This window comes from Trachinotus anak, unplaced genomic scaffold (assembly GCF_046630095.1).
Source record: "Trachinotus anak isolate AG129_WGS33_773 ecotype Australia unplaced genomic scaffold, CSIRO_AGI_Tana_v1 ptg000008l, whole genome shotgun sequence".
NCBI classification, from domain to species: domain Eukaryota; kingdom Metazoa; phylum Chordata; class Actinopteri; order Carangiformes; family Carangidae; genus Trachinotus; species Trachinotus anak.
In genome coordinates, this window is record NW_027273859.1 from 763,640 (window position 1) to 778,390 (window position 14,751).

The 14,751-nt window shown below is 43.9% G+C and overlaps 1 long non-coding RNA gene across 1 annotated transcript; it reads left to right on the forward strand.

The window, feature by feature from the left end:
• The first annotated feature begins 494 nt into the window (after nt 1–494).
• On the forward strand, nt 495–9,817 carry LOC139623500 (uncharacterized). Its single transcript, XR_011691530.1, has 3 exons — nt 495–8,311; nt 8,428–8,547; nt 9,352–9,817. It is a non-coding gene; the product is annotated as an uncharacterized lncRNA (long non-coding RNA).
• The last annotated feature ends 4,934 nt before the right edge of the window (nt 9,818–14,751 follow it).

Here is a 14,751-nt window from a genome sequence, read left to right on the forward strand (position 1 = left end):
GCCCCTTCCCTGATGCCCACTTGGACTTGCCCGTGTAAAGCATGAAGTCAATGGTGTAGCCGTTCATGTCAGCAAGCACAAAAAACTTCAGCCCCCACTTTGTTGGCTTGGCCTTCATGTACTGCTTGATGCTGAGCCTGGCCTTGGACCCAACCATCCTCTCATCAACTGCAAGGTGCTGTCCTGGGTGGTAGATGGCCTTGCAGTTCACACAAATCATCTCCATGAGTGGTCTGACTCGGTGGAGGTGGTCATAATCCTCTGTGCCCTTTTTCTTGTCATTATCCTCATTTCTGTCTGGGTCACTCAAATGAAGACTGGACAAGATGGCCATGAACCGGTCTCGGGACATGACGGTGGCGGGGAATGACACATGGAATATTGTGTGCTGACGCCAAAAGTCACTGATCCTCGGCAGTTTCAAAACTGCCATGTACAGCAACATGCCAATGAATTTCTTCATTTCATCTGGAGTTATTTCAGTCCAGATGAACTTTTTCCCTTTCTCCAGGTTTATGGCTGCATTCCTGTTAGTGTTTTGGCAGAGGAGACTGAAAACTGCAGCATCAAAGAAGTGGGAAAAGATTTCACCTGGTGGTGGGTTTCCCATATCGAGAGGGGGCTGGACACCCGGGGTGCGTCTGGGGTTGAACCTCAGTGGTTGAGGGGCCCCATCATCAGGCTCTACCTCGGTCTTCCACCTTTGATGCTGCGGTGAGCGGCTACGGTCCCTGACACCATCACCGGAGCCTCCAGCATCCCCACGTCTTCTCCCTCTACGGCCCTGAATATGACCTCTGATAGATAGATAGATAGAACTTTATTCATCCCGGGAGAGAAATTCAATTATCTAATGGCTCATCGAAACATAGAAATGCGGTGGACACGTGCACGTAATAACACACACAGAATAATTTGTTACACAAACAAGACTTACGTAATGTTGCACGATTCTAAAAAAAGTCACCACGCAATACAAGCGTCGATTTACACATACAATAACGTAAGGAAAGTAATTACTAGATGGAGAAAAGTTAGCGAGAGCTTCATTCATTCAGAAATTCAACTTGTCTAACATTACCTTTCTTCGCCAGAAGTTGCTCCTTTGGTTGCTCGTTTGTCCTCATCTGTGTACCTCCGTGGAGGTTTTGTCGCGCGGGAAGGCCGTTTTGTTGACATTTTCTATCGGTATTGCGCTCTGTCACTCCACTCTACTGTCTCTGTATTCGCCGGTAACAAAGGGGCACTTTCCCGGCTTTATGGCAGCAGCGGGAGTGAAATTACCATAATGACACCTATCTGCCTGTAAAGCGCAAGGTCTTAGCTTTCAGAAACCATTGGAATTTTATCGATCGCTCAAACCGTTACAGTGTTATGGTAATCCGAAGTGCGCCTGCGCAAATGTGTCGCCGACAACACGTTCGGTGTTAAAGGGTTAACAAAGGTAACCTCAACCACGAACTGCCCAAATACAGACAGTTTGTTAATTGCCCGACCAGAGAGGGGAACACTCTGGACCACTGTTACACCACAATCAGTGGTGCTTATCACGCCGTCCCCCGGGCTGCACTGGGCCACTCTGACCATGTCATGCACCATGATTCCCACATACAGGCAGAAACTGAAACTGTGTAAGCCTGTTGTTTACAAGAACCTCCAAGAACCTCCAACTGCACCAATCACCAAAACAAATTCCTTGTATGTGGAAACATACTTGGCAATAAAACTGATTCTGATTCTGATTCTGATTTCACTTGCTCAAGACAAAACTTAAGGCAGAAAGACCCACAAACAAGCAACAACTGAAGACAGCTGCAGTAAAGGCCTGGGAAAGCATCACAAAGGAGGAAACCCAGCGTTTGGTGATATCCATGGGTTCCAGACTTCAGGCAGTCATTGCCTCCAAAGGATTCTCAACAAAATATTGAAAAATAACATTTTACTTAGGGTTATGTTTATTTGTTCAATTACTTTTGAGCCCCTGAAATGAGGAGCGTTTGTATAAAAATAGCTACAATTCCTACATGTTTAATCATATATTTTTGTTCAACCCCTTGAATTAAACCTTAAAGTCTGCACTTGAATTCCGTTGTAGTTGTTTCATTTCAAATCCAATGTGGTGGCATGCTGAGCCCAAATCATGACAATTGTGCCACTGTCCAAATATTTCTGGGCCTAACTGTATATATTCAAGAGCCCAAAGCATTGTGGAAATCCCCCATCAGTCTAGCTCTATGCAGCATCACTAAGGGATGGTTCAGGACATACCGAAGTCAGCCCTAACTATAAGCTTTATCAAAGAGGACAGTTTTAACCCTGATCTTAAAGGTAGAGAGGGTGTCTGCCTCCTAAACCCACACTGGGAGCTGGTTCTACAGGTGGAAGAAGGCTGTCCTAGAGACTTGTTTTATATGTGAATTAAAAGACAAGTCCTGGTTAAAAATGACACCAAGATGTCTTATTGTACCACTGGAGGCCATGGTAATGTCATCCAGAGTCAATATATTATCACGTGTGTGTATGTATTTGGCTGCAGTTCGGGGGTCTGGGCTGGAGCAGCTGACTTGCCAGCATGCTGCTCCGTGGAGCAGTGTAGTCTGGCTGCGGGAGGGCTGGTCAGTTATGACAGCGTGAAGTTTGCCACTCGCATGTGGTTGATTTTTCTGGAGTGTGTGGAGAAAGTGAACGTGGTGGTGGAGCACGGTGTGGTGATCAAAGACACTTTTACCCCTGTGCAGCCGTTTCTAAGTCCAGCCAGAAAAACTACCATTTCCAATGCTCCTCCGGTTCTGCGGAATGATTGCTGAGCCGAGCCGACGTGGGCAGCTCGTCTCTCCAATCAAACTCATCCCACTTGGCTGTTAAGTGTCCGCATCTGAAACATGTCTCCTCCTGCAGACGCCAAGTTCTAATGATTCTGAACAAACCTGATGAAGAGATAAATCTGGTGCTTAAATTCAAAACTGATGGGTTTGATTGCATCGTTCATATCACGTCAGAGAATATGAAATGTTTCAGATCCACAAAAGAGGGGCATTTGATTCGATCGTGCCTGGATAGTGCGGGGGAAAGCCGGCAGTCAGTCGGCAGGCTGCGCGGCAGAACCCTGGCCCTCTCGGAGTCGCTGGCGGGGGAGACACTGTCTTACATGAGAGGGTTAAAGGTGCTTTGGTCAGGTCATGGTTCACCACTGTCAGAGACATGGATGCTCTGACCTCCTTCTTCTTTATCCTGGAGAAGTCCATCTCTCAGACCAAACAGATGGTCCGCCTCTGCCTCCCTGATGGTCAGTGACAACTGACCCAGTGAAAATGAGACAACACACTGTTGAGTTCTACAATGCCCTCTTCAGGATGGAGGACTGTACCAGAGAGAGCGTGGACGAGCTGCTGTAGGGGCTTCCTCAGCTGGGCTCTGAGGACAGAGTTGTCCTGGATGCCAACATCTCCCTGGGGGAACTCACTGCTGCTGTGGCTCAGATTGCTCCTGGTAGAGCTCCTGGACTGGATGGACTGCCTGCAGACTTTTATAAACACCTCTGGAAGTGTTTGGGAGTTGACCTGTGCTGCAGGAGTGTTCGCAGACAGGCCTGTTACCAGCATCCGGTAGACATGCAGTCCTCTCACTGTTAGACTTAGCTTTTTTTTTTTTTTAAGATATTTTTTGGGCTTTTTTGCCTTTATTGACAGAACAGTGGAGAGTGACAGGAAAGGGGCAGAGAGAGAGGGGGAATGACACACAGGAAAGAGTTGGACCGGTCGGGAGTCGGACTGGTCAGGAGTCGAACTGGCGCTCGCCTGCTGAGAGCATCCGCAGATGTGGTACGTGCCCTAACTACTCCGCCATCGGGCCGCCCCGAGACATAGCTTTAACAAAGAACTGGAAACCAGTGGCTTTGTTGTGCACTGACTACAAACCTCTTTCAAAAGTGCTCGCCAAACAGACTTAAATACTTCATGGAACTAATCGTCCACAGAGACCAGTCATACTGTGTACCAGGCTGATCTATCATGGATAATCTTTTTCTCATGAGAGACTTAGTGGACATCTGTAGACTGCACAATATTGATGTTGGAGTAGTGTCACTGGATCAGGAGAAGGCATTTGACAGGGTTTTCTTTTTTCTACTTTAAGAGCTTTTGGTTTTGGAAATGGTTTTGTGTCACTGCTGGGGGTTTGTTATATAAGCAAGCTTTTGTTTGGTGAAGGTGGGGATGCTGACAGTATAAATGTATTTGTCAGAAACCAGAAGGATGTAGACTTGTTGTTGAAAAGTTTTAGTCTGTATGAAGGGGCATCACCAGCAAAGGTGAATTGGGGAAAAAGTGAGGCTTTGCAGGTTGGGCAGTGGGCAGAGATGGAAAAAGCAATGTTACCAGGAAACCTCAGCTGGGGAAGACAGGGCATGAAGGTTCTGGGTGTTTTTCTGGGAACTGAAGAATTTCAGAGGAAGAATTGGGAGAGTGCTATGGAGAGAGTGTGTGCCAGACTGTCTAAACGGAAGTGGCTGCTGCCTCAGCTTTCCTACAGGGGAACTGATTATCAATAACTTGGTTGCTGACCCTTTGGCACAGGCTGAAGGTGTTACTTCCACCACAGGACCTGATTGAAGGGTTTCAGAGGAAGGTTGTAGACTTCTTCTGGTCAGGGCATCACTGGCTGAGGTCAGCTGTGCTGTACCTGCAGGTACAGGAAGGAGGACAGGGTCTAATTGACATCCCATCATGTATCACAGCTTTCAGGCTGCAGACAGCTCAGGGACTGCTCTACAGCTTTGGCCTGCCATGGATGGACACTGCTTGTTTGCTGCTGAGGAGGGCTGGATGCTTAGGATGTGACAAACACCTGTTCCTGCTTCAGCCCCAGTTCGTGGATTTAACTGGTCTGACACTTTTTTACCAGTCTGTGTTACAGGCATGGCAGGTTCTGATGGGTCATCAGCAGGGGTGAAAGTAAGCCGGTACGGTCCAGTGATGCGTACCGCCACTGATTCTTTTAGTGGTACACAGTACCAGGAAGAGGGGAGAGCGGCTGCCTGCTAAAGCCAAAATTCAGAACCATCACGGCCACACTTTAGGCCAGAAAATAGATCTGCTAGCAACATGCAGTCTTGAACATCACGCTGTCTGTTCATAAATTGCTCGTTCCGAATTGCTTCTGAACCGTGATGTGTTTTGGTCCATGTTAGACGGAGCCTTGTCCTGACATCTCCCTCTCTTCCTCGGGGCTCTTGCCCTGCTTCTCTCCCCCTCCCCTGGGAGAGAGTCCATAGGTCTCCTCTGAGTCCAGCCTTCGAGACATGCAACACTACGTTTAATGTCAATCCATTCATTGCAAAATGTCCAAAATAAAATCAATAGCAGAATAAGCAGTTGTGTTTCATGTTATTTCATTCAATTTCAACAACACAGAGAACAGCTTGAACAAGCTGTGTGTGAGCTAACGGGATTTAACTCTCAGCAGTACGTGACTGCACATGCGCGTCTACTTCCAGAACACAGCGGTTGCTGAGGGGATCGGTGCATTTGATTTATTGTACTGGGACATTTGATTTTTCCACAAAGTACCGGCAAGAATTTAAAACTACTTTAACCCCTGGTCATCGGAAGGCTGTGATGACAACGGGGATGTGGCTCTTTGAGGAACCCCTGTTCTGCAGCAGTTTCATCACCTCTGAGGTTCTGACCTCTGTCAGCCTGAGATCCAGACTGAGGGCGGCTGGTTGTGTTAAACTGGGTCATCTCATGAAGACCTCCATCCCTCGCTTGACTGAACTGTTTAACATCCGATCCAACAGACTGCTCAGGTTGGTGGAGAAGGTCTGTGCTTCCCTGCCAGAAGTCCTTAGAGTGTTTATTAAAGACCGTACTCTATTGGACTAATGGGACGATGACTGTGAGTATGTGTTTCCTTCAATGGCTGTGTCATCTGCTGTGGGACAGTGGCAGGATGAGGAAGGCATCCGGCTGTCTCTAAAGACCCCAGAGCTAGGAGACTTTGAGACTGTGGGGAGAAAAGCAGCCTATCTTATCAGTGTGAAGGTGTCAAACTTACCCTCCCTGGAAGGGGTGAAGCTGTTGAGGTGGACTGAGTTTTTTGGCATGGGATCATCCCCTGGCAGTCCCTGTACAAAGCCCCCATTGAGAAATGGACAGGTGACCTCCAGTGGAGGGTTGTATATGGTGCAAAGGTGACAAATTGACAAAAATGAAAAAATATAAAAAACACAGTTAATTGCAATCAATCATCTAAGATACACAAACTTTACATGTAAAAACATTTCTGTTCATGCCCCTACCCAATCTGACCAGCAATGACATGTATAGCCGCTTGTCATCATTCAACTGCTTGTTATCGAGGTGGCGATGACGTATAGTGGTTGCACTTGGTAGAATAGCTATTGACGCCTGTGTTTGTTTACGTGCGAACAGTCAAAGTAATTGTAAAGTATAATGCCACATTGTGCTGCTTTTGGATGCAACTTCCAGTCAAAAGGCAACAAGGGGAGTGATGTGAGTTTACACTGCTTTCCTACTGACAAGAAGAGGAGAAAGGAGTGGGAAGATGCCTGTGGACGGACACAACTTTCCAAAGATCCGCGGCTGTGTTCCCGGCATTTTTCTCCTGATGCATTTGAGGCTTTTAGTCGACCGTGACTGCTGAAAGAGCTCACCGGAGCAGCTGGGTATAAACGAAGACTAAAACCAAATGCTTTTCCGACAATTTTCCCACATAAGGAGTCTAAACGTTCTCAGGAAGCGAGTGAAATGCGCGTTAAAAAGCGCCATAGACAAGAGACGCTGGATGCTCTCCTGAGCAGACAACCCGCTCCTGCAGTTGTCGCTTCTGTTACGTCAGGTGAACCATCGGACACGCCACTGGTCACAGAGGAAGCTGACCTCACCTCACCTCTTCAGTCTTCAGTAAGTGTAATGTGTTCTCCAAATATGACCGATGCGGCCACTCAGACAGATTCACATACATCAGATGCAGCGGTACAGTGGCCAGCTGATGTGCAACAAGTTGTTGCCATGGACCACGCTTACACTGATAATAAACGTGACTTGGATCAAGAAGAGGAGGACACTCGGTCCCTGGATCTGTTCCCTTCAGAGGATGAATTTAGCGAGGACAGCCACAGTACAAATATCCTGATCCTCCTGATCCTGAATACATTGTAAGTGCATCTGAGCTCTCTCAAAGCACCCAGGGATCACATGCTTCAACTGACACTCATAAAGAAGACAGAGTTTTTCTAGTTTTTGAGGAACAGTTAAAACAACTACTTCAGCATTGTTTAAAGTGTGGTTCCCTGATTGCTCAGGAAGATGTGAAAGAGCTGCAAAATGAAGGATCACAGCTGACATTAGAGCTCACATGTGCAAATGGATGTAGCGACAGATGGCAGTCTCAGCCTACTCTGAGCGGGACCAAGGGGAAAGGAAACCTGCTTTTGGCAGCATCAGTTTTCTTCAGTGGCATCCATTTTGCTAAATTTAAACGTTTTTGTAATAACATGAACTTCCAAACAATATGTGAAGACACATACACAACACTGAGAAAGACATTTGTGTTTCCTGTTGTTGAAAAAACATGGGCAAAAGAGCAGAGTGCAGTCTTAACTAACATGAAATCACGAGAAGAAGAAGTTGTACTTTGTGGAGATGGCCACTGCGACTCACCTGGCCACTCAGCCAAGTACTGCACATACACTTTTTTAGATGTGCAGAGTCAAAAGGTTGTGGACTTCAAGGTAGTAAGCCGCACCCAGGTTTCAAGCTCTAATACCATGGAGATTAGAGGCTTTAAGGAAGCTCTTACAACCATCGAAGGAAATGGAGTGAAGGTGTCAACAATCTCCACTGACAGACATCCACAAATTGTGAAGGAAATGAGGGTCTCCAATCCAGAAAAATGCCACGAATTTGATCCCTGGCATGTAGCAAAGGGAGTGTCAAAAAAGCTGGCTGCTGCAGCTAAAAGAAGGGAATGTGAAGGCCTAGGAGAGTGGATCCCATCCATCATAAACCATTTCTGGTGGAGTGCACAAACCTGTGGGGGTGATGCAGAGGTCTTGAAAGAGAAGTGGGTGCCAGTGATACACCATGTTACCAACAGACACAACTGGCCAGGGAACAGACACTATCATCACTGTGCTCACGAGCCCCTTGATGAGACAAGCCAGAGAAGCAAGCTATGGTTACAGCCAGGATCCGAAGGCCACCAAGCACTTGTGAAGACTGTTAAAGACAAGCGGCTTTTGAAAGATCTGGGTCATCTGACAAAGTGAATCCACAAAACATCACTAGAGGTATGTTCAAATACAGAAATGTTGCAAAGGGTTTCACCTTAATATAATGTGTAAGTATTTTTAAGGCAGGATGTGACTCACTTTTATCTATTTTTGTTTATTCAAATTTGTTTCAGGTATACCACTCCATGTACCTCAAATACCTTCCAAAGAGAACACATTTCAGATATGACGTGATGATCCATGCCTCCATGCTTGCTGCTCTGGATCATAACAACAATGCAAACAGGGAACAGGTGGGTGAACTATCATTATTTCTCTCCTTTGTGTCACTGGATATTATGTAAAATATTGGATCTCACTACCTGATCACTTGAAACTTATTGCAATCTTTACCACTTCTAAGAAAGCAACTAAATCCTGGTTAATTCAGCAACAAACCAGGGTGTTATTCCAGAAAGTAGGTTGAACACACACTCTTGAGTCTAAATAAATCAACAGGTAAATAAAAGGCAGAGCCACCATTTTAATCCAGTGGAGTAATGCATATGTGCGCAGACGGTGCACGGGCTGAGTCAGAGCAGAGAAACACGTCACTAAGTTAACAATTTTTATTCAGTGTTGTCCATTAATTCATTTACCAGACTTACATTACTTAGGCTAATAGATTATAAAGTGGTGGAATCGGACTGTGATTGCATTCCATTTTAAATATATTTGTTAAGATTTAATCTGATGGGGACATATCCCTGTAGTCACGTTTAGTTTTCTGTGGTTATGTTACAATATGTGTGTTTTACTGTAGTGTATCTTTTTGCCAAGTTCATCCTTCTTTTTATCTCTCACTTTTTAATCTTTTATTATTATTATTTTATAAAAGCCCCTCTAGGGACAGGTGTTGCAATTTAGCATAAATACAATGATACTTGTATGGGATAGCTGTTTTCAGTTTGTCTGTGTTTTGTATCTGTCCCTGTCAGATAAACCATACAACTAAAACCAATCTCAGTGTCAGAAATCAAGGGCAAAATGCCACAAGAAATTTCATAATGCTCCTATATACATTTTTAACCTATTTCCATGTTTCTGTTTTTGAACAGGCTGTTTACCAAGATGGGGAGAATGTCGGTGAACCCAAGTTCAGAATCTCATGGAGCAAAGTCCACAAGAGATTCAGAGCAAGACCAGTCACTGTTCAGAAGGACTATGGATACATGAAGGCTATGGTGGCAGATGTTCTCTCCTCTGTGTCAGATTCAAACCAGGGCATGGACATGAGAGAGACTCAAACTCATATCATGGCTCCACAAGACAGACTGCCCAGATCACAGATCATTGTTCAAACACAGCAGTTCTCACGTTTCAAGTAGTTCAAGCATCATTGCAAACATATGATGTGCACACCAGCATTTTTTACATCCAAAGACTTTAATTTTACATTCTAGTCAAGGGGTCTGTATTCAACGACATATTTCAAACAGCATAAAACAGATTTACTGTCAAAAAAATTCACAGTACTGTAGGCTACTTTTTGCCAAACATTTTCTTTTAAACAATTAACATTTTTGTATTATACCTGATTTTGCTGAACCCTGCATAACTGAAACAGAAAAGTTGTTTAAACATTGCAAGAAATTAAAGTGCTCCTGATGAAGTGCATTCAAATGTTCAACTGTTTAAAAGTGATTGAAATCTCTCCATGATTCATCTACTTCTGTATCATCAATATCTACATCCTTAAACCCTGTATAGATTCCACTTGGTTCTGGGTAGACATTTCTTATTTTGTTGACTGCACACGCAGGAATGACTCTGCGGATTCTTCTCCCCAGTCTGCCATGCATCCACCATGTAAACTGACGATATGAGAGCATTCATTTAAAAAATCACGTTACTATTAATTTATGAAATAATGCTACAAGCTGTTTGCCTTAAACTGTAAAAATGTGATTGTGCAGTATAGCCTACTGTGTGCACAGGTAAACTAATACGACCCCCAGTCCACTGTATTAAATTACAAATATGGCCTGAAGTAGGAAGGTAAAGCTCCAAATTCAGATTAATACTTAACAGTAACTTTTATGGGTTTTCATCTGAGGACTTGAGTTACTGATTGCAGCTAATAGATAGATAGATAGATAGATAGATAGATAGATAGATAGATAGATAAACAACAAACATACTATTGATATAGAAAAAATAACATGGTCCTATAGATATGTCAATCAAAGGAATGTGCAAAATAAGGGCGTTATTTGGTCTAATTTCATACATTATAATCTGTTGGGCAGAAAAGGATACAAATAACCAGCAATCAAACTCAGTTTAATACATGATACTCTTTATTCAACACATCTTTAATATAAGGCGGGACCACTAAGCACTCTGGACAGCTCCGTAGCTGCTCCTAGCTGACTGGCAGGAGGATCAGCAATCTGGACTGCGCTGCGGCAGAGTCCCGACAGTTTTACAGTATTACAATGAGGCTACCTATTGGTGACCTGGTTCCGATTGGGTAGAGCAGCACTCTCCCGGTCGTGGAGGCTGACGAGGGCAGCCCATAAGACGTCTCGGTTGAGGCAAACTGCTGTGATGCACGGGATATCTGCAAAAATGATCAAAGTCGTGCGTTTCACTGTATATCCTAATTATCTATAAAGCACACAACAGCTCTGGATGCTAATAATCTCCAAAATTATTGATATTGGAATAAGTTTGATCACACAATACTTACCGTGAACATCTGCTAACAAACATTGGAGCTCTTGACAACAAACACTCTCCCTCTCGGTTACCATGGAGACGCAGTTGCCGCACATACACCACCAATTTTGTCCCACTCTCGCCTCGTCCCGTCTTTCTTGCTCTTCATTTTGTGAAACATTGTCAGTGTTGTCCTCCTCATTAATGTTTCGCTCAGGTTCAAATTGGAAAGGCTGAACAGTCACAACAGGGTCCCGAAGCCGGCCAGTGCAACCATATGACGTCACTACCCAGAGTGCATTGCGACGTTAACAACAATGGCGACCTACGAGTTAAACTATTTTTACAAATTTTATAAAAACTAAGACATCAAGAAGGTTTTTTTATATCACTTTATTATAACTGATACTAACATTTATCTTTTAAGAACCACAAGTCTTCATAGCCGGGGTTCCTTTTAATGAACCCACTCACTCTTTTAACCATACCCTTGATCTGGTTCTGACTTATGGGATTGACATTGAATAAAACAGTATTTCCCCAAAACCCTCTTTTATCTGACCATTTTCTGTTAACATTTAAGTTTTCAGTCATGGACTACACAGCATTTGGGAAAAAAATCCATGACAGCAGGTGTCTCTCTGATAATACCGTGAGCAAATTTAAAGAAAGAATCCTATCGGTATTTAGCCCATATATCAATACAGTAGGGGACAGCTCTCTTAACTTCACATCCACGTCAAGTGGTGTTCTACTAACCTGGAAGAATCTCTAAAGGCTTGGAAAGACAGCCTATTGGCATATTTAAAAAGTCTCAGAAAAGCCAGAACATCCTATTATTCATCATTGATATAAGAAAACAAGAACAATCCCAGGTTTCTGTTCAGTACTGTAGCCAGGCTGACAGACAGCTACAGTGTTGAACCATCTATTCCTCTATATCAAGTCTGATTAACTTATCTTTATCAACCAGGCCTTTATAGTTGCAGTAATTAAACCTCTACTTAACAAGCCTACTCTTGATCCAGATGTTTGAGCCAATTATAGACCCATATCCAACCTCCCCTTTATTTCCAAAATCCTTGAGAAGGTCGTTGCAAACCAATTATGTGATTATTCAATTCAATTCAATTTTATTTGTATAGCGCCAAATCATAATATACATTATCTCAAGGCACTTTACAGGGTAAGGTCAAGACCTTACTTTGTTACAGAGAAAAACCCAACAGTTCCCACAACGAGCAAGCGCTTGGCGACAGGGGGGAGGAAAAACTCCCTTTTAACAGGAAGAAACCTCCAACAGAACCGGGCTCAGGGTGGGCGGCCGTCTGCCTCGACCGGTTGGGTTTAGGAGAAGATAGAAAGAGGGGGAGGGGGAGGAGAGGGGAGAGAAGAGAGAGAGAGAGAGAGAGAGACCAGGAACAGCTGTGTAGGTAATGGTGTTATCAATAATAATGATGACAGGTAACAGTGGTTAATAGTAAAGATGAGTAGTGGTGGATCTGGATCCTGCTGCTCCCGAGGCAGAGATACCTGCAGAATGAGGACAGAGAGAGGGAGAGAGAGGAGAAGCACAAACTACGGGAGAGAAAAGGAAACAAAGTTAATGGCATGAGGTCATCGAGAGAGAGAGGGGGAGAGAGACAGAAATAGGGAGAGAGCGCCCAGTGAATCATGGGAATCCCCCAGCAGTCTAGCTCTATAGCAGCATAACTAAGGGATGGGTCAGGACATACCCGAGCCAGCCCTAACTATAAGCTTTACTAAACAAGACAGTTTTAAGCCTGATCTTAAAGGTAGAGAGGGTGTCTGCCTCCCGAACCCACACTGGGAGCTGGTTCCACAGGAGAGGAGCCTGATAGCTGAAGGCTCTGCCCCCCATTCTACTCTTACAAACTCTGGGAACCACAAGTTGACCTGCATTTAGAGAGCGAAGTGTCCTATTGGGAAAATAGGGAACTATAAGCTCTCCAAGGTACGATGGTGCCTGACCATGAATGGCTTTGTAGGTGAGGAGGAGGATTTTAAATTCGATTCTGGATTTTACAGGGAGCCAATGCAGAGAGGCTAACACAGGAGAGATGTGATCTCGTTTCCTAGTTCCTGTCAGTACTCGTGCTGCCGCATTCTGGATCAATTGGAGGCTTTTTACTGAATTTTTGGGACATCCTGACAATAAAGAGTTACAGTAGTCCAGTCTTGAGGTAACAAATGCATGAACTAGTTTTTCAGCATCCTTTAGACATAGAATGGGTCTGATTTTAGCAATATTGCGCAGGTGGAAGAAGGCTGTCCTAGAGACTTGCTTTATATGTGAAGTAAAGGACAAGTCCTGGTCAAAAATGACACCAAGGTTTCTGACTGTAGCACTGGAGGCCAAGGTGATGTCATCCAGAGTCAGTATATTATCACATAGTGTATCTCTGAGGTGTTTTGGGCCAATTACAATAACTTCAGTTTTGTCTGAATTTAAGAGTAAGAAATTACTGGTCATCCAGATTTTTATGTCCTTAAGACAGACCTGAAGCTTGGCTACCTGGTTAGTCTCACCTGGCTTCATGGATAAGTACAGCTGGGTGTCATCTGCGTAACAATGAAAATTCATCTGGTGCCTCCTAATAATGTTTCCCAGAGGAAGCATATATAGACTGAAGAGCATTGGTCCTAGCACAGAACCTTGTGGAACTCCATGACTGACTTTAGTTATGATAGAGGAGTCATTATTAACATGAACAAACTGGAGTCTATCTGACAGATATGACTTAAACCAGCTTAGTGCGGTTCCTTTGATGCCGACCATATGTTCTAGTCTCTGTAATAAAATCTTATGATCGATGGTGTCAAATGCGGCACTAAGATCTAGTAGGACAAGTACAGAGACAAGTCCATTGTCTGAAGCTATGAGGAGATCATTGGTAACCTTAACCAGAGCAGTTTCTGTGCTATGATGGACTCTAAAACCTGACTGAAAATCTTCAAACAAACCATTCCTGTGCAAATAATCACATAACTGGTTTGCAACGACCTTCTCAAGGATTTTGGAAATAAAGGGGAGGTTGGATATAGGTCTATAATTGGCTAAAACATGAGGATCAAGAGTAGGTTTTTTAAGTAGAGGTTTAATTACTGCAACTTTAAAAGCCTGCGGTACATAACCAGTTGATAAAGATAAGTTAATCAGACTTAATATAGAGGTGTCAAGTAAAGAAAAAACCTCTTTGAACAACCTTGTTGGAACGGGGTCAAGAAGACAAGTTGATGGTTTAGATGAAGAAACTGTTGAAGTGAGCTCAGGGAGATGTACAGGAGAGAAACAGTCAAAATATAAGCCAGTTACAGTGGACTCTGAGGCTGCTGAACTGGACAGACATTATTTGCACAGGAATTTGTTGTTTGTTTGTTTGAAGATTTTCAGTCAGGTTTTAGAGTCCATTATAGCACAGAACAGCTCTGGTTAAGGTTACCAATGATCTCCTCATAGCCTCAGACAATCGACACCATCGATCATAAGATTTTATTACAGAGACTAGAGCATATGGTCGGCATTAAAGGAATCACACTAAGCTGGTTTAAGTCATATTTGTCAGATAGATTCCAGTTTGTTCATGTTAATAATGACTCTTCTATCATCACTAAAGTCAGTCATGGAGTTCCACAAGGTTCTGTGCTAGGAACAATACTTTTCACTCTATATATGCTCCCTCTAGGAAACATTATTAGGAGGCACCAGATAAATTTTCATTGTTATGCAGATGACACCCAGCTGTACTTATCCATGAAGCCAGGTGAGACTAACC